The 20,218-nt window shown below is 37.6% G+C and overlaps 1 protein-coding gene across 13 annotated transcripts in view; it reads right to left on the minus strand.

Moving 5' to 3' along the window:
- B3GALT1 (beta-1,3-galactosyltransferase 1) overlaps nt 1-20,218 on the minus strand; it is a 616,865-nt gene that overhangs the window by 396,951 nt on the left and 199,696 nt on the right. For 10 of the 13 annotated variants that reach the window (XR_008711875.1, XR_008711876.1, XM_055572358.1 and 7 more), the window contains 2 exons: nt 15,361-15,463; nt 14,543-14,609 (listed from right to left, as the gene is read on the minus strand). The gene's annotated coding sequence lies outside the window, so the exon portion shown is untranslated. The remainder of the gene's footprint in view (nt 1-14,542; nt 14,610-15,360; nt 15,464-20,218) is intronic. The other 3 variants (XM_055572364.1, XM_055572363.1, XM_055572362.1) reach the window with 1 other exon arrangement.

Consider the following 20,218-nt stretch of genomic DNA (forward strand, 5'->3'; position numbering starts at 1 on the left):
TTGATCTCCTTGTGTTCACTTAGCCTTCCTAAGTGAACAATGCAAAGAAATAGAGGAAACAATACAATGGGAAACACTAGAGATCTCTTCAAGAAATCTAGAGATACTGAGGGAACATTTCATGCAAAGATGGGCACAATAAAGGACAGAAATAGTATGGACCTAACAGAAGCAGAAGATCTTAAGAAGAGGTGGCAAGAATACACAGAACTATATAAAAAAGATCTTCATGACCTAGATAATCACGATGGTGTGATCACTCACCTAGAGCCAGACATCCTGGAATGTGAAGTCAAGTGGGCCTTATGAAGCATCACTACAAACAACTAGTGGAGGTGATGGAATTCCAGCCGAGCTATTTCAAATCCTAAAAGATGATGCTGTGAAAGTGCTGCACTCAATATGCCAGCAAAGTTGGAAAATGCAGCAGTGGCCACAGAACTGGAAAAAGTCAGTTTTCATCCCAATCCCAAAGAAAGGCAATGCCAAAGAATGCTCAAACTACCACACAATTGCACTCATCTCACATGCTAGCAAAGTAATGCTCAAAATTCTCCAAGCCAGGTTTTAAGTGAACCGTGAACTTCCAGATTCAATCCAGTTCAAGCTGGATTTAGAAAAGGCAGACAAACCAGAGATCAAATTGCCAACATCTGGTGGATCATAGAAAAAGCAAGAGAATTCCAAAAAAACAACTACTTCTGCTTCATTGACTATGCCAAAACATTTGACTGTGTGGATCACAACAAACTGGAAAATTCTTAAAGTAGATAGGGATACCAGAACACCTTACTTGCCTCCTGAGAAACCTGTACGCAAGTCAAGAAGCAACAGTTAGAACCAGACATGAACACCACACTGGCTCCAAATTGGGAAAGGAGAATGTCAAGGCTGTATATTGTCACCCTGAATATTTAACTTTTGTGCAGAGTACATCATGCAAAATGTCAGGCTGGATGAAACACAAGCTGAAATAAAGATTGCCTGGAGAAATATCAATAAGCTCAGATGTGCAGATGACACCACCCTTACAGCAGAAGGTGAAGAGGAACTAAAGAGCCTCTTGATTAAAGTGAAAGAGAAGAGTGAAAAAGCTGGTGTAAAACTCAACATTCAAAAGACTAAGATCATGTCATCCGGCCCCATCACTTCATGGCAAACAGATGGAGAAACAATGGAAACAGTGAAAGACTTTATTTTCTTGGGCTTCAAAATCACTGCAGACGGTGACTGCAGCCATGAAATTAAAAGATGCTTGCTCCTTGGAAGAAAAGTTATGACAAACCTCGATAGCATATCAAAAACCAGAGACATTGCTTTGCCAACAAAGGTCCATGTAGTCAAAGCTATGGTTTTTCCAGTAGTCATGTATGGATATGAGAATCTATATGTTATAAAGTATTAATTAAAATTCTAAGTCATTACATTTTTGTTGTTGTAGTTTTATCCAGGAAATATCCTGATCATTACAATATATCCCTAGAATACTCTGGTTCCTTTTCCTGAGATGTTCCCCTTCTCTTCACTTGTTTTTTCCCTGGAGATTCGTGATCCCTCTGACTACAATAAGGCATTGTAGTCATCCAGTTTTCTTTATGGCATTTCTCATAATTGTACCTATGGATATACTTGGCTTTTCAGGTGGTGCTAGTGGTAAAGAACTCTCCTGCCAATGAAGGAGATGCTGGAGATACAGGTTCAATCCATGTGTCAGGAAGATCCCCTGTGGAAGGGAATGGCTACCCATTCCAGTATTCTTGCCTGGCGAATTCCATGGACAGAGTAGCCTACTAGGCTACAGTCCACGGGGTCACCAACAGTTGGACACAACTGATTGACTAACAGATAAACATACTCAGAAATAGTTGTCAAATATTTTGTTTAGTGTATATCTCCCTCCAGACATGAAATTCAAAGATGGTTGCTCCTTGGATGAAAAGCTATGGCAAACCTAGTTGGCATATTAAAAAGCTGAGACATCACTTTGCCAACAAAGGTCTGTATAGTCAAAACTATGGTTTTTCTAGTAGTCATATACAGATATGAGAGTTGGAACAAAAAGAAGGCTGAGCACCAAAAGAATTGATGCTTTTGAATTGTGGTGCTGGAGAAGATTCTTGAGATCCCTTGGACAGCAAGAAGATCAAACCAATCAATCTTAAATTAACCCTGAATAATCGTTGGAAGGACTGATATTAAAGCTAAAGTTCTAATACAAAGGCATCTAATGTGAAAAGTCAACTCATTGGAAAGGCCATGATGCTAGGAAAGATTGAGGGCAAAAGGAGAAGGGGGTGAGAGAGGATGAGATGGTTGGATAGCATAACTGACTCAATGGACATGAGCTTGGGCAAACTCTGGGAGAGAGTGAAGGATAGGGAAGCCTGGTGTACTGCAGTCCATGGGGTTGCAAAGAGTTGGACATGACTTAGCGACTGAAAACATCTCCACTACTAGAATGTAAGCCTTCACCACCTTATTCACTACATAACACAAAAGAGACTTTTAGTAAATGCTCCTAAAATAAATGAATGAATGAATGAGTGAACCATCCAGAATCCTTTGTCTGTTCGTTTTATTGTAAGAAAAATGAAATACAGAAGTGATATTAGACAAGTTTATTTCACTAGGATGCTTACAACTTCAAAGGGATCAACACTATAAGAGTTCAGAGTGGAAATGAGCCTCTAGAGTCTTGCTATAAATGTCACGTGTAATTCATTCATGTACTCATCTCAAACATAACACTACTTTGAAGGCTAAATGCCAAGAAATAAGCAGTCACTGCAAGGTAAAGTCCAAGGTATTTAATTACTCCAAAAGCAGTCCAGTGGTGGCCCAAACTCATTGACATTCTTTTGCTGTTGCGGATGAGTGAATTAACATTTCTGAGAGCTGCCTTTAGGGGCAAAACGGTTTCCAAATATTGAAAAGTTCTAATTGATTTTATATTTAAGAGGCAACTACAAACTATAATGTTTGAAACACTGGTTTGATCTTGAATATAAAATGTATTGCTATTTCTTATTTTGGTTCATTGTTGTCTTTAAGTTTTAACTTCAAGCTAAAATCAAGGAAAAAATTTTTAATAAACTCAAATGCTTAAGTAGAAAAAACTGAAAATTTCAGATTTGAAAACTAGAAATACTTATATTAGTTACCTAATGTATTCAGTTCAGTTCAGTCACTCAGTCATGGACGACTCTTTGCGACCCCATGAATCACAGCACGCCAGGCCTCCCTGTCCGTTACCAACTCCCAGGGTTCACCAAAACTCATGTCCATCGAATCGGTGATGCCATCCAGCCATCTCATTCTCTGTCATCCCCTTCTCCTCCTGCCCCCAATCCCTCCCAGCATCAGAGTCTTTTCAGTTTTACTAAAATATTACAATATAATTATAATGCTATATTAATATAAATGTTTTTATATTTAGTTAACATACATTTTTCTATTTGATTTCTTTTATTATTTAATAGATATGTTATCAGAAAGAAAAAACAAATTAGCTCAAAATATCCACTTTAAAAAGGTCTTTTCTAGTTTTGTAAATTCAAAGTCCTTTTCCATTTGCTATCACCATATAATATCTCATGAAGTTAGTTAAAAGGACAATAATTTTATAATTACTGTACTTTATTAAAATATATCATGTAATTAACATCACTGACTCCTTACATGTCAATCTTTAAAGGATATCCTATTATTCTATGTTAGGAATTCATCAGCAAACCAATGAAACGATCTTACTCAATTTAGAGTTGAAAGTTTCACTATCCCAGACAGCATGATAGACCAACCATCAATTAAGGGTTGCAGTTCAAACAATTATCAAAGAGGCTATAATCACCTTTTTGGGAAAATCTATTCCTACAAATCATTCTTCAAAAGATTCTTCTATTGCCGCCCCAGGAATAAGTTACAATCAACAAGTCAGTTGAAAGCTCCAAAAACATTAGCCAAGATGATGAGCCATATTCTTCTTTTAGATCTATGTATTAGCAATGTATTCAAGAATTACTATGCTCACACATAACAAAATGTAGCCATGGGCAAGCACTCTTGCCTTTACAGGAAGCACAATATGGGCATTGTCTGTCTGGGGTCCAAGTGTGGCATAGAATCTCTAGATGTTTGTAGCTACTCTAGAGATGTATATAGCCAGATAATCCAGTTATGGTCAAATCAAGAGAAGATCCCAAAAAACAAAAACAGAAAAAGATAATTTTCTCCAAAGATCATATCAATGGCATTCCAAAGGAATTTTTCTTGATTCCTTATCACTTAAAGTGATGGAATAAAACTAGGCATATTAAAGCCATGTTTTGGAAGTGCCACTGAAGAAGGTTAACTTGTCATTTTCTGGTCATTATTTAACTAGCATTTTAACAAGTCCTAAAATAAAAGTATTCTTGCTTTTTATTCTCTACAAATGATAGTTTGGTAAATAAACCCATCAAGTTCTCAATTTGTTAAGACTGACAGAGGCTGAGAACACCTTTGTAAAACGGCATCTTCTATGCCAAGAGTTCTTAAAGGCTTTTAGCAGAAATTATTAAATTGTTCCTGTGAGGCTATTGTGACATTAAGTGGATGTTTTTCTTCAAAAAATTCAGATGCAAGAAGGTGAAATGATGTTTCCAAAGCAACAAAAAGCCATTTTTCGAGTGTCAAATCAAAAACTTGAAGGATAGTCGAATATTTCCTTCAGCTGGGAGTTTAAACTCTTCCTTCTGAGCTTCTGCTCTATGTCTATCTTGTGCTGCCTCTCTTTCACACACACACACACACACACACACACACACACACACTCTTGACCTCTCCTCACCATCTCGAAGCCAGCCATGTATTCTCATTTGCTTCACTCATCTCCTCCACCCAACTTGCTGCTTTTTCTTGGGGAAAAGAAAACATAATTTCTTTCATCCTTTAAGAGCTTTGAGATGTTTTGACAAAGGGTTATTTTCTCTCTATCTCTGTTTCTATAAAGTTTATGTTTTGTGCATTTTTGAATTTTGAAGGATTAAAAAATGATGCATACTTCTGTGTTTATAACAATTAAGAATGGTTTTTGATGCAATTATAATGACTAATTCAAATAAAAAGCTTCAGAAAAGCTTTTATTTCTAAGCAATCACTTCCAGTGTTGTCAGATTCACAGTCAAATATAACAACTCAACTCTCTTCCTCTTAGCAAAATGTGCCAATTTTTTCTTCTGAAAAGATTTCCTTCTACTGCTAAATCCTTTAGTCTCATAATACTAAATATACCAAGATTACTATCTAATTATTCTGACTGACATATTTCTCCCTTCTGAGAAATGAGACCAATAGCACTACCTTTTAAAAACTCATTTCTGACACAATGCCTTCAAGGAACATGTGGTGATGTTTATCACAGAATATAAGATCTAGACTTCATTTAAGATTGTTCCCATTTGAAACATAATGATGGGAGTATCAAGAATAAACGGTAAAAGCAACAGGCAGCTACAAATTTTTGTTTGCTAACAAATTTATCCAAATTGCGGGGTTGACAAAGAAAAAGGCAGGTAAATAAAGAGCCATGAGGATCTCATCATGTTGCAATTATGAGAGCTACATAGTTCCTTTAATATAAAATGGAAGCAAAAATAAATATAGAGTGCAATCACCAAGTCAAAATTCCCTTAAAATTCCCCACATCTTATATGCAGACTGAGTAGACTGATTTGTAATTTTTTTTAATGGAGACACAACCTTCCTTTCCTTTTTAAAATGTACACACACTTGGGAGAAGTAATACATTGATTTAAATTCACATGAAGTTATAGAAGACTGACAGGATCCCTTCCTGAGACCAGGTTTTAAAAGAGGCAAGATGATGGAAATCTGAAAAGAAAAGGGAGAAAGAGACCAAGGAGCGAGAGGCTGGCCTTAAATAGGAATCTGATCTTCAGAAAGTTCTTTACAATCAATCCTGAAATTCCATGTAACTGCCACCATCTATCACATCAACTTTAACACTCTTTCCTTATTTGTCTCCCAGAATAACAAGCTCATCCCTTTTCTTAGATTAGGATGTTTTTCCATTCTTTGAATGTCTAACCTCCCATTGCTTTCAAAGCACTTTTTCTGATAGGCTCACTACATAACCTAAAAAAGATATTTTAAAAAACGAATTCTAGGTCATAGCAGAGGGAGCAGGAACCAGAGCTGAAAGCACCGATTTTATAAATCCCTGACTTCTGTATACCTTTTTATTAACATTTTAACAGACATGTATTGAATCACTACTTATGCTACATTTTAATTCTTGCAAATTTTAAAAAGAAAAAAATCCATTAAGGGAGCTATTGAAGAGGCTATCAAATATTGACAGGCTCCACTCTTCACCCTAGGATAACCCTGCATTTCTGCTGGCCTTTTGAAAGCCGAACATCACTGTGCCCCAGAAAAAGGCTTGACGCATTAATAAAATACAAGCTTTGGTGATGACCTGAAGAAAACTTGATTCTTCTACATGTCAATGCTGGGCCTCATTTTGAAATCAGAGCAGATGGAGGAGCAAAGAGGAAGGAGAAGTTGCATACTCCTGAAGTGAAGCCACACACACTGAATCTGAGTCTTTCAAGCTTGTCAGCACTTCTTAACAAAGACAGATTTCAAAACATTATTCAAGTACCTTTAATGCTGAGCTGAAAAACTCAACTTGTCTAGGATACTAATTATTAACAGCACAGACGGTCACTGTACCTGGTGGAGGAAACAGAACTACCTGGATACACCATAATCCTATGCTTTCTTTCTCAGTCAGTTGAAACTGTTTTCTGGAGTCATTAGTGGCCGTGGTAACCCAATGCCTCCTCTCCCAACCCCATCAGGGTTTTGTCCCTGCAGTCTTTTAGTCTCCTTAATTTTTTTTTTCCCTGCATGTGGCACCAGGGGGCCTCCTTTTCTTAGCCAAACCCTCTTTACAAAGCTTTAAGGATAGACTCCATCCGGGTTTTCCTCTGACTTCACTTTCTCTCATTTTAACTATAGGCATGGCCTGAGGCTGACTCCTCAATTCACACTGCTTCTTTCCTTCTCTTTTGTCCCTTAGAAATTTAATCCAATCTGGCCTGAAGCAGAACTACAAAGGAGGAAAACTGTTTCCAGCAGCCAAATCCTCCATCTCAGTAGTCAGTGATGGGTGCCTTTTAGCATCTTGCTTGAAACAGATTTTAAATTCAAAATGTGGCTGTTCTTGGAATACCCTAGGCACCCTCAAACTGAGGGCCTTTGCTCTTTCTCTTTCTTTGGCCTGGAATGCTATTCCCTCCAGGGACTGGCTCACTCTTTGACCTCCCTCAAATCTTCAGCCTCCCCTGACCATCCTCTGTAATATCACGATCTGCTACCCTTCTCCCTCTTGGCTGTCCTTACTGTGCTCAAATTGGTGTTTTCCTGTAACAGCTGCAACTTCTGACATGTATATACCTTACTGATTATATTTATTAGTTTTTTTAAATTATTGTTTTATCCTTATAAAATATATGCTCTATTTTGTTCACTGATTGGTCCAGAATGGTGACCAGCACTTAGTAGGTGATTAATCAGTATTACTCTAATTGAGTTGAGAAACTTCCCTATGCTATCCACTTCTTTTTTTCTTTTTACTGCCAACAGCCTCATCCAGGTTTCCTCTCATGGTAATTAGCTAATTAGCATGCTAATTACATTTTCTATTCCCCTCTCTTTAATCCATCTCCTTTACTGTTGGCTGATTTTCTTCTTCAAAACTCACATTTATCTTCTCATTATCCTTCTCAGAAACCTTGACTGTACGACCAAGTCCACATTCTTCTGGGACTTGAGGCCCTGCCCACATGAGAACCAACCCCATCCAAACTCATCTATGCCCACACCTCAAATGACTCTAGTCAAGCTGGTATTGGTTTTGTTCATTAAAGAAACATTCGTGGACCTCCGACTCCTAGATCCTATGTTGCAAAAAACAAAGTTCAGTCAGTTCAGGCAACTGAGCTAGAAGAATATAAGTTTAAACAAAAGCATTTATGTTGCAGGGAGGAAGCCAGTTCTGGCTCCAAGTTGAACTGTTTCTTTGACTTGCTTTTCGTTACTTTTGTTATTATAATCATACAGAACGGCCTGCCTCGGAGAATCCTGCCCCTCTGCCTGACTGTTAAACTAATGTGCCTTTGTTCAGAACCCTGTCCACCCCACCTGTGGATGGCAGGAATGAAGAAATGAACACATCCCCTGCCTGAGGCATGCCATTCTCAGAGACATTTGCAAGATTAATGGCCTTTTTACTTGGCTTCCTTATCTCCCCCCATCTCTAACTTCTAAAAGAATCTGACATCCAGACCCCAAGAAGATGGTTATTTTCACGGGCTAAGCCTGCCATCTTCTCGGTCTGCTGGCTCCCTGGTTAAAAATCTCTTCCTTGCCTCAGCACCTCATCTCTCGGATTCACTGACCTGTCGTAGGGCGAGCAGAGTGAGCTTGGACTCACTAACATTTACGTTAAAGAAGAAACTGAGTCCTCAGAAGACACACATGTGGCCGACATCGGTACACGTTGTCCCCATCACTGAAATGCCTCTCTCCTCTGCCTTTCCTGATTTGGGGAAACAAGTCATACCTACTCGTAAAGATTTAATTTCAATTTACTCTGTGATGGATGCCTTTTAAATGCCATAATATCTTTGACTAAACATACTCAATAAATGCTTTGTCCTTCCACAAATATTCTAAAGTTTCTTTCCTTGCTTTTCTTCTCCTCATCTAAAGAAAACACTAATTTAGACTCACAGACTTCAAGAAATAGCTTTTATGGTTGCTGGGGGGAAGGATGAGGGGAAGGAATAGTTAGGGATGGGCATGTACACACTGCTATATTTAAATGGATAACCAACCAACAAGGACCTACTGTATAACACAGGAACTCTGCTCAATGTTATGTGGTAGCCTGGATGGGAGAGGAGTCTGGGGGAGAATGGATACATGTATATGCACGGCTGAGTTCCTTTTGGATCACCTGAAACTATCACAACACTGACTGTTAATCAGCTCTACCTCAATACAAAATAAAAAGCCTAACAAAAAGAAACACTGATTTCTAGACTCCATAGGACTCTCCCATCCCAAAGTGCTTCTCCCATGAGTGCTTCTCTGTGCCTCAGAGCCTGGATCCAAAATGGGAAGAGAAGCTTGGAAAGGGATCTGAACCTCTAGGGAAGGGGGTGAAGGACTTGCACTGTGGATTGCTGAGAAAGCTGCTGTTCCCAAATGGTGCCATCTTTTTACAGCCATCTCTAAGCACTTCAAGGTCTCACCACTTCTCCTCTTGACATGAAGGTTGTTAAAATGATGAAGTTTGTGGTTTCGGCAGCACTATGCTACCCCACTGTTAGGGGAAGCACACTGACTGAAACCGCCCACCCTGGCCAGGCACCATAGTAACCATCTGCATGAGTTGTTTTACGACAGGAAGTCCTGGTAAGGAACACAGAACTAATAAGCCACCACCAACCAGAAGAGTTCAGGAAGAGTCAAAAGGAGACACCACATGTCTGACCACCTCCCAGAATCCTTCTCTCTGGCATCCATCTTGGCTGAACAAGGTGTGCACCACCAGGAAGGACTCTGAGTCAGAATGATTGGCTAAAGACAACCCAGAAACTAACCCCATCACCATAAAACCCAAGACTGTGAGCCATGTGGCAGAGCTGTTCTCCTGGGTTCCCTTACCCTACTGCTCTCCACCCGGGTGCCCTTTCCCAATAAAGTCTCTTGCTTTGTCAGCACATGTGTCTCCTCTGACAATTCATTTCCGAATGTTAAACAAGAGCCCATTTCGGGTTCTGGAAGGGGTCCCCCTTCCTGCCACACTGCCACTAATGCTTCTGAGGTTCTTGATCCAGAATGCTCTCCTAAATTATCCTCCTCATGTTACTCCTTCCTGCTTCTGAACTTCTATGCTATTTACTATGATATATATACATTAAACAATCTAGAATTTGACATTATTTGTCTTGAGTTTTGGGGGTTTTGGGGGGGAAGGGTGCCATATATTGATCATTGAGGAAATTCTTAAAGGCATAAATTATCTTTCCCACAATAGTAGTTGCCAAACTTTGCTAATCAGTAAGGCCATCAATAGCATATTTTTTAAAAAATCAGATTCCAAGACCCAGACTCCAATCTGCAAAAATTGCAGCACTTGTCTAGATTCTAAGGAATTCATATTTTCAGAAAGCTCCCCAAATAACTGTTATAATCAGCCAGCTATGGGTATCACTGTTATATGTATAAATTTTCCTTGGGATAGATAGTAGCATAATCTCAAAGCACCTTGTGACCTGAAAATTATTTATTCTTTAACTATTAAAAATTTATGACCAAAGCCTCTGATTTCTACATAGTATTGTTTCACCTAGGTTTCAGATTCTAGTACTGATTTTGTGAGCACCATGTAATATTTTAAAAATTTTAGAATTCAAAACACCTAAAATTTCATCATATATACATACATATTTTATATGGAAACAGCCATTCCAAGCACATATTTGTAGATTCTAAGTTTTCTTTAACATAATATTATGTTAAATACTTTGTAAATGTCATCATTCTTCAAAGTAGTAAAAATAATATTTCACTGAGATAAAGGCACTAATTAACTTAATACCCCACTTTTGGTTTTCATTATTTATCATTCCCCTATAATTTTAAATATTGTTTAATTGATACCTGTGAAATAAACAATTCATTGATATAATTGAATTATATTTTATCTATTTAGAAATACTTACTGTATTAACAAAATACACATATCACTCTTTTTTAAAATGTTCTAATACTTGAACAGTTTTTGTCCAGGTTGTTTTCTTATTTTTGAACTTTTAAGACAATCCTTCATAAATGACACTACTGAAAGTCAGTCTCTTACAGAGTCACAAATCTCTTACAGAGGATCACAAAAAGTCGGACATGACTGAGCAACTGAATGATAACTATAATAGAGTATCCTGGAATACTTGTTAAAAGTGAGGACTCCTGGATGCTTCAAATTACTCAGACATTTAGGTTTGGAGTCTGAGAGAAAGAAATTTAAATAATCTCTTACAGAGACTGACTTTCAGTAGTGTCATTTATGAAGGATTGTAAAGTCAGAATCTGTACATTCTTGGGGTTCCTATATTTTGCCCTAATTTCCCCATTATCCTGTTTTCAGGGGGCACTTTCTAACATCAGCCATACTACAGGGAGGAAAACTGTAAATATTATAGTACAGATTCAGTGTTTTTAAAAACAGGGCTTATAGGTCCCTTATTGAAGAAGACTCTTGAGATTCCCCTGGAAAGCAAGGAGATCAAACCAGTTAATCATAAAGAAAATCAATCCTGAATATTCACTGAAGGACTGATGATGAAGTTCCAATACTTTGGTCACCTGATGAGAAGAGCAGACTCATTAGGAAAGACTCTGATGCTGGGAAAGATTGAAGGCAAGAGGAGAAGAGGACGACAGAGGACAAGATGCTTGGATGGCATCACTGACTCAATGGACATGAGTTTGAGCAAGCTCTGGGAGACGGTGAAGGACTGGGAAGCCTGGCCTGCCGCAGTCCATGGGATCACAAAAAGTCAGACATGACTGAGCAACTGAATGATAACTATAATCGAGTATCCTGGAATACTTGTTAAAAGTGAGGACTCCTGGATGCTTCAAATTACTCAGACATTTAGGTTTGGAGTCTGAGAGAAAGAAATTTAAATAAGAACTCCACGTTATTTTTATGCATACTAAAGTTTGAAAAAAGTCTTCTATACACCACTATATCAATGACTTTGCAATCTAGATTTAAGATATACCCAGTGCCAACAGACCTCTTATTCTACTTCTTTATGAAATTTGTGTGTGTGTGTGTATTATATATATATATATATATATTAATTCTGTGATCACTAACACAAAATAGTTCTCTTTCCCTCCCACCTGAACCCTCCTGTAGTAGAGTGCACCTTTTTCTAATCTTCACATTTCTGTCACTGTTGAGATTCTATTTTGTACATAAAAGCTGCTCATACCTATTAGTTCTTTAACTTTTTAACCAGATCTATACTCCATTAAATAGGTTAGTCTTGAACATTACAGAAAACTATTTACATGATCTAAAGTAATTTCCTTATTTTTTCCTTAAATTATAATCCTCATTTAGTGTCTTCAAGACTTTGTTAATAGATTCCTACAGTATTTAATATAGGGCTATCTACATAATAACAATATAGGGTCACTGAAATTCTGTCATATGTCAGATGACAAAGACTCTCTTCCTTGACCAAATCTGGGTGAGGATTCTCTGAATCCTCTTCTCAACTAGGCTCTGACCTTGGGGTCTCTCCTTGGTCTGCTTAGTTCAATTCTAGCAAGAATTCTGCTGAGTCAGTTTAGGGACTCTTCCTACGATATCTTTCATATTAGATCAGCTTCCACACACACACAACACACACACACACACCCATATCTTCTCTCCCTGACCTGCCTTCAGCAAGAATCCTGTTGAGTCAGTCTAGCAAGAATTCTTCTGGCCTTGGTAATTTTCCATCCATACACTGATCCCCACTTTGCTCCTAGGCTATAAATCTCCCACTGTCCTTGTTGTATTTGAAGGTGAGCCATTTCTCTTTCTCTTGCAGCAAAACTTCATTGCTATAGTCCCTCCTGAATAAAGTCTTCCCTACTGTCTTTAACAAGTGGCATACAGAAAAAAAAAAATACTGTAACTTAAAAGGACTAAAAAGAATCTTTCTTGTGGCTATATCTGCATGGCTGAATTTAACAGGATAGAAAAATTAAGAGCGCCTAATTTGATGTGGCCTGTATAAACACTGTTATTCATGTCAAAAAACTAGCTATAAATAACATCAAGCATGGCCTATTTTCATATTGGATCCATAGAATACTCATATTTCATTTTTTGAAACAAAAATCTCTTTGATATACTCTGTATATTTTCATTTTGATGGTGCATTTTTAGAAAAGTCTTTGCCCACTATGACCTCTTTCTATCATGGAGAATAAAAGGGATACACAGACACAGGTGCATAAACCCTTAGGTGTACACACATGCTTATCTGATAAAAATGCATGACCACAGTGGATATTGACAGGGGGAAGTTCAGATTCTTAATCAATGTCATTACCAAGTAAATGCCAAAGAAATTTCTAGTGGCTAAATATCCAGAGTCTTCTGGGCAGTCACAATTTCCTTATAAATTAATTAAATTACAAAAACCTAAGACAATGAGAAAACACTACATAATCACTTGAATGGCTAAAATTTATAACACTGACAACACCATATGCTCGTAAGGATGTGGAGCAACAGGAACCCTCATGCATACTGAATGCAAAATTGTACAGCCACTTTGGAAGGCAGTTTAGAGATTTCTTATAAAACTAAACATACTTGAACCATATGATGTAGGACTCACACGTCCTGGCATATACCCAAATCAACTGAAAACTTATGTCCACATAGAACTTTGCAGATAAATGTTCATGGGAGCTTTTTTTTCATAACTGTCAAACTTGGAAATAACCAAGATGTCCTTTAATAAACTACGGAAAACCAAACTGTGGTACATCTGTACAATGAATATTACTCAACAATATAGAGAAATGAGCTGTCCAGCTACAAATAGACATGGAGGGGCCATAAAGCATATTGCTAAGTGAAAGAAGCCAGTCTGAAAAGGCTGTCTGCTGTATGGCATTCCTGAAAAGGCAAAGCGGAGGCAGTAAACCAATCAAAGGCGGCCAGGATTTCCGTGAGGGGAGAGAAGGGCCAACAGGGGAAGCACATGGAATTTTCAGAGTAGTGAAGATGTTCTATGTGATACACTAACAATGAAAATGTGTCATTATGCATTTTTCAAACCCACAGAATGCACAGTACAGTGAGCCTTTATGCAACACGTTAAAAGAAAAATGTATCAATATTGGTTCATATCAATCGCAGAAATTGTACCATACCAATCAAAGATGTTAATAATGGAACAAATTATGTGTGCTTTTCAGGGAGGATATGTAGGAGGAGCTCACTGCAGTTTTCAATTAATTTTTCTGTAAAACTAAAACTGCTCTAATAAAAATCTGTTAATCACTTAAAAAAAAAGCAAACTCTAAGACACAGAGGTTATAAAACCAAAGCAAAGCAAACCAAAGGTCCTGCTTCTATTGACAGAATTGTGACCAAAGGGTATTTATGCCCATCATTCATGGAAATAACACTGGACATCTCAGCTGTTACCGCTTAACCTTGAGGTGGTAACCGTGGTGGTACATGTGACAATACTGGCATAAGGCATAGAAGCAGCACCAGAGTAGCTGAGTCCCATCAGCCTGTGTCCTCTAATTCGGCAATATTCGGTCTGGGTTTGAATCAGGCCCCAAATCCGTCAAATACTTACTCAGTTTCTTTTGAATCAGATAACCTAATTTTACCCAGACCAGACCAAATACAGAAGGGAGGACCAAACTCTACAGTTACCTCAGGCTGCAGGGGCTCCTTCTATCCCTGGAGGAATATTTTGTCTTCTGTAAACTTGCCCAGATCCCTAGGGGAACAAGGAGTTCTGTGAGAACTGATGTGCCTATGTGGGTCCTCCAAGAGAGGACTTCTTTATCATTGTACAGATGGACATGGAAGGAAAACACTTGTTCAAGTGTCATGATATAAAACACTGGGCAATCTTTAGGGAAAATGAACTTCATAGGAAAATTTAGAATGCAAAGTATCATTTTTTTTCCCTCTATGAAAAGCTTCTCTAAATCCAGATTCTGATCACAGGGACATATAAAAAGCTGGGGATACACTTCAGAGTTTTCAAAAAAGCAGCATCTGTTGCTCCCCAGCAGAGCTCTTCTACTCAGTGGTTTACAGATGTACTGAGATTCCATCCCTTCAGATGCTCCGGGGCTCAGTACCAGTTGTCTCTGGGAGTGAGCGGCCTCTGCAGAGTACCGCAGGGACATTACCATTTTCTGTGTGCCCGTAAGAAGGAAAAGGCCAAGAGGCACCTCAAGAGAAAATCTTTGCTAATGATATTTTAATCCAAAGTGGCCACATTGGTGCTTTGCAATTCCCACAGTGTCGACGTATCATCCAGCTTCAAACATAAAGATAATATCTGCAAAGGAATTATTTCTGCACATATTCCACATGAAAGGTATAAAGCATGAATGACAATAAAGCTATAAATAAATTCGGAGCATCTTTAATACTTCTGATAATATAGCCTAACTTTACACCACAGTTTCATTAATTTTCGAAGGTAACAAAAACCAAAAGTAGGAATCAGCTATTACCTTATAATGGAAACTTCTGCCCTCCCTCAAGGTAAAGCGACGGTGTCCTCAGGCAATCCCTCCTCCCCGAGACTGAGCAGTTCTTGAAGTGTCTCTACCAGGTCTAAGGGGAAAGAAAAATATATAAATAATCTTCGAGGTGCACTTCAGCTAACACTCATACTCTGTTTCAGGTTATTCAGATTCTCTTTTTGCCATTTCATGAAATTTCCACATATCTTGCATCAAACTCTCTTGTACAAAACCGCACCCTTTACCGAAGACAATTTGAATGTGGGAATTTTCTTCCTTTGAATCAGTAATCTCATCCATCTTTGAAAGGATGCCTTCTTTACCGAATGTAATACCGTATTAACTCTTTTTCAGCAACTACTAGACTTACTTTCCCTAGATCACAATTTTATACTTTTTGGTCTCCTTAGTAACAGCAAATGTTTCTACAAGAGAAGTTGAAAATTGTTAGACTTCTACAAGTCCTGTCTGTGGCTTTGCTAAGGCTGTTTTATTGCTTTACTCTGCTGTGAAATAAACTAACACATTTTGCTCCCTAATCTCCTACGTCTAATTTTTTTTTTCTGACCTAAAAAACCTTACCAGAGCCTTAAGTATCTCATCAAGTCTATAATAATACTGACTTGAGCCAGTGAAAAAGTATGCTCTGCCAGCATGTTCTATAAGATAGCCTTCCATCACCACAAAGTTTCAGACATTCTTTTTTGGAACCAGCACAGAAAATAAGCTGGCTTTGGCAGTCAATCATGGACTGCTCTAATTCGATGAATCCATTTTCTACAGGCTTTACTTGGCAAGCTCTTCCCACTGCCTGCAAAGTGACTAGTTCTTTGTAAACCTCCTTTGCAATTCTACCACTTTCTACATCCCCAAATGCTATATGTTATTGAAAATATGTTTTAAAGAAGAACTTTTAGAGGAAATATCTACTTTTGGAGATTTTTTTTCCTTTTTTTCACTTAAAAGTTTATTGAAATATAGTTGATTTACAATATTGTGTTAATTTCTGCTATACAGCAGAGTGAATCAGTTATACATATATATATATATATTCTTTTTCATATTATTTTCCTCCTACAACCTGTCACACACATGTTGATTACTCACAGAACTGTCTTGAAGATAAGGGAAACCAATGGTTACTGCTGTGTAAAGCGTAGAGGAGTCAGGAAGAAGGGCTATGTTCCTAGCTCTGAAAATTAGGATTATTTAGGTTATTTATTATAATATAATAAGTTCTATGTTATTTATTAGTATATTGTAATAGTATATATTACATACATATATTATTTACATAATAGATTATTAACATTGGAGTTATTTAGATTATTACTGATGGGTTTCAGTTTTCAAATGGAGGTTCATAGTACAAAGTTATAAACTGAGTGGTACTTCTGAACTCTACATGTAAGAATCTTGTTCTCTATATTTTTGGAATTCTTAAGAGCAAATTGTTAGAGACTGGGGAAGATTGGGCCAGTAAAACCTCCAAGAAGAGACACAGAATAGTTTTTTAAATAATATTGTCCTTCCTTATTACTCGTATTATCACAGACACAAAAAAAGCACATACTTCATGGTTACATTTAAATGAAGTTCTAGAAAGGACAGAAAAGAGGCTGTAGTAATAATCAGAACAGTGGTTATGAGAGATTAACTGGAAAGTAGCAGGAGGGAACTTTCTAGAATAATGTGAAAACTATATATTTGGTTGAGATAGTGGTTATATGAGTAAATAGATGCGAAAAAAAGGAAAAACAACTATGAAGCCATGTCTATAAAATCTACATTTTATTATAAGTAAATTATACCTCCATTTAAAAATTGGAGATCTCTATAGATTTTGCAGTGATTTTGAATCAGAGAGTTTTTAAGAAGGTGTCACTACGTCTTTCCTGGTCAGCAAAAAACATTTCATCCTTTCTTTCACTCAAGTATCCACTCAACAAAGATTTATTAAGCACAAATATATCCAGAGCTAACACAATGGCAGTGAGTTAGAGAAAAGAATGGCTAGCAAAATAGACACTGCTCCTATTATGGAGTTTAAAAGTCTGTCACCAGAAAACAGAAAATTAAAATGCACAAAAACAAGGAGTTATGGTTGTGGCACTGAGGGCAAGCCCCATGTTTTAACAAAGGACTCGCATCAAAACAGAATGAAGTATTTTATGCTAAATCCCAAGCTAATCTGAGCTGAAAATATTGGTGTGTGCTGAGTCATTAAAAGCTGTTAGAGTGATCAGACCAAAGCAAACCAGCTAACACTTTTTTCTATTAATCCAACTCTATATATTCTTAGAGCTACTGAATCAAAACATCAAAACACTTTTCACGTCAAATTTCATTTTGACATTCAATTTTTTTTTAACAAACAAAATTTAGGTCTTGCACACCCTAGGGCATCTTATATATACAGCTGTCCATGAGGATAACATGGTGTTAAATAACTCTCTTTCCCATGAGCAAATCCCAGCTGGGAAGACAGGTGCATCTACTTCTGGTGACTATTGCCAGTGAGGGATTTACAAGCTCTCCTGACAAGGAGTATTATGCATATTCACACAAAACCCAAGCTTGTGACTGGTACGGTACTTGATATACAAACAAAGTACAACCAAGAATAGATCAGCATTCCAATACAAAATGTTATCAGGTCAACACAGCGCCCTCCCCAAACAATTTTAAATTAAGTCCCTCTACAGGCAATCTAATTTTTAAAACATACAAAAATTCTCCTTAGCCTAACTGGTATAAAAAAATCTCCTCGTTCCTTTTTATTAAAGGTTTTCTAACCTGTTTGTCCCAAATTCTTTCCAAAATGGGAGGAGCTGTTTATAAGATGAAAAGATACAATGAAAAAGTGGAAAAAAAAAAACAAAACCATGAACCATATAAGTTACTGAATTTCTAAGCTTCTAAGGAGGCTATACTACTTATTGTATGAAACCATCTAGAAGAAAATCAACGTGATTTTTTTTCAAAGACTGCTTTAAGAGAAAACAAAGCTTCCCAGGTGGCTCAGTGGTAAAGAATGCGCCTGCCAATTCAAGGAGACACAGGTTAGATCCCCGGGTCAGGAAGATCCCCTGAAGAAAGTGACCATTAAAACCCTACGGTAACCAGGACACTGGATAACTATCTCAATCGTGACAGCCATGTCATGTATCTTCAGAAAATATTGCCAGATTGCTGTCGAAACTGTGGATAGACACTTTAATTACTGCCTTACTCTCATTGGTGATAAACTGAAAAGAAATGCTCTACTGCTGAAAAGGAATGACAGTTCCTGTTTCTGTAAGTTTAACCTATTTAATATTTAAGAACTGTATATATTTTGCCCAAGTAATACACTGTTTTTAAATCCTACATTTCATTTTTATTTTTCAATCAAACAGTTGATAAAACAATGAAGCGTTTCCCTAGCATTTTAGTGTAGTTTTTTCCCTCCACTTTTCTAATTTTCAGTCTCCAATCTCCCTTGAGTTTTGGTTTCTCTGCCTTGTTTTTGCCAGGGTGAATATCAGCTCTCTGTGTTCCCACTTCCTTAGTAGTTCTTTGGTATTCACTCTTACTCTAAGAAACACTTTAGGGTAAAATGTGGTATGTGAGCATGGGAAGTTTGAAGGAAACAAAATACTGGCATTTAAGACTTTCTTCTTCTCCATTCATTGGATACATAATTGTGGTGCAAAATCCTAGATGATGTCTAAATAACGGTTTTTACATTGTCACAGCTTCCTTCACTCTCAAAGATGTCACATAATGACATTTAGTCTGCAAGCCTGTATCCAGTGATAACACAAGGTTTTCCTGTGTCCCCAGAGCAAATTTTAACAGCTCCACATTTAACAAATCTATTAAACCCTAAAATCTATCTAGCAGTAGTGAAACATCTTGAGAGAGGAAGTAAAATCTTTGGAACTAGTGACTTAGGACAGAATTTTTCCAGAGGTTCAATTTTAGGCATTAGCTTTACTGTGTATGTGTACTTCAGATAAGCTCAAAATAAGTAATCAGCTCCCGGTATGTGCCTGTCACTGTGCAAGGAACCAAGGACACATGAATAAAACATGGCTCTTTTGCTAAAGAGGCTTGTAGCCTAGCCAAGGAAGCTAAGGGGGCATAAACACATTACAAGATAAGTTGGTGTCATTTAGGCTTCCCCTGGTGGCTCAGATGGTAAAGAATCTGCCTGCAATGCATAGACCGGGGTTCGATCCCGGGGTCGGGAAAAGCCCCTGGAGAAGGGAATGGCAACCCACTCTACTATTTTTGCCTATTTTTGTCCATGGAGAATTCCATGGACAGAGAAGCCTGGTAGACTACAGCCCATGGAGTTGCAGAGTTGGATACGACTAAGTGACTAACACACACACGTGTGCCAAATGGAAACACACGACTAGGGGGAAAAAAATGTAGGTTGGACACTCAATTTCCCAGATTAGGTGGGAAGTACTATGATGTGTAAATCTTTTGTTTAATATTTGTGCTGAATATAATATTCAGGCTGAATTTTCTCAAAAATGCACATGCCAAGAGGCTTATTATGATATTTTATGAAATAACATATATAACATTCTCAGTGCAGTATCTGATATGTAACAATTGTGAAGGAAGGAAGGGAGGGAGGGAGGGAATGTTAAACACTCCTACTGTGAATTTGACTTATCATTATAACTCTTTTGGGTAAATCTTTCATGTGTAAAAGATCTGGGATCAGTTATCACAGTTCTCATTCCCCTAGAAGACATCTAACTCATTCAAACAGGTTGCTGGGTGTTATATCTGAGGGAAAGCTATATATTCCTCTAAGACTAATGCTCACGTGGCTCACCTATCTGCC

This window comes from Bubalus kerabau, chromosome 3 (genome assembly GCF_029407905.1).
Source record: "Bubalus kerabau isolate K-KA32 ecotype Philippines breed swamp buffalo chromosome 3, PCC_UOA_SB_1v2, whole genome shotgun sequence".
NCBI classification, from domain to species: Eukaryota; Metazoa; Chordata; class Mammalia; order Artiodactyla; family Bovidae; genus Bubalus; species Bubalus kerabau.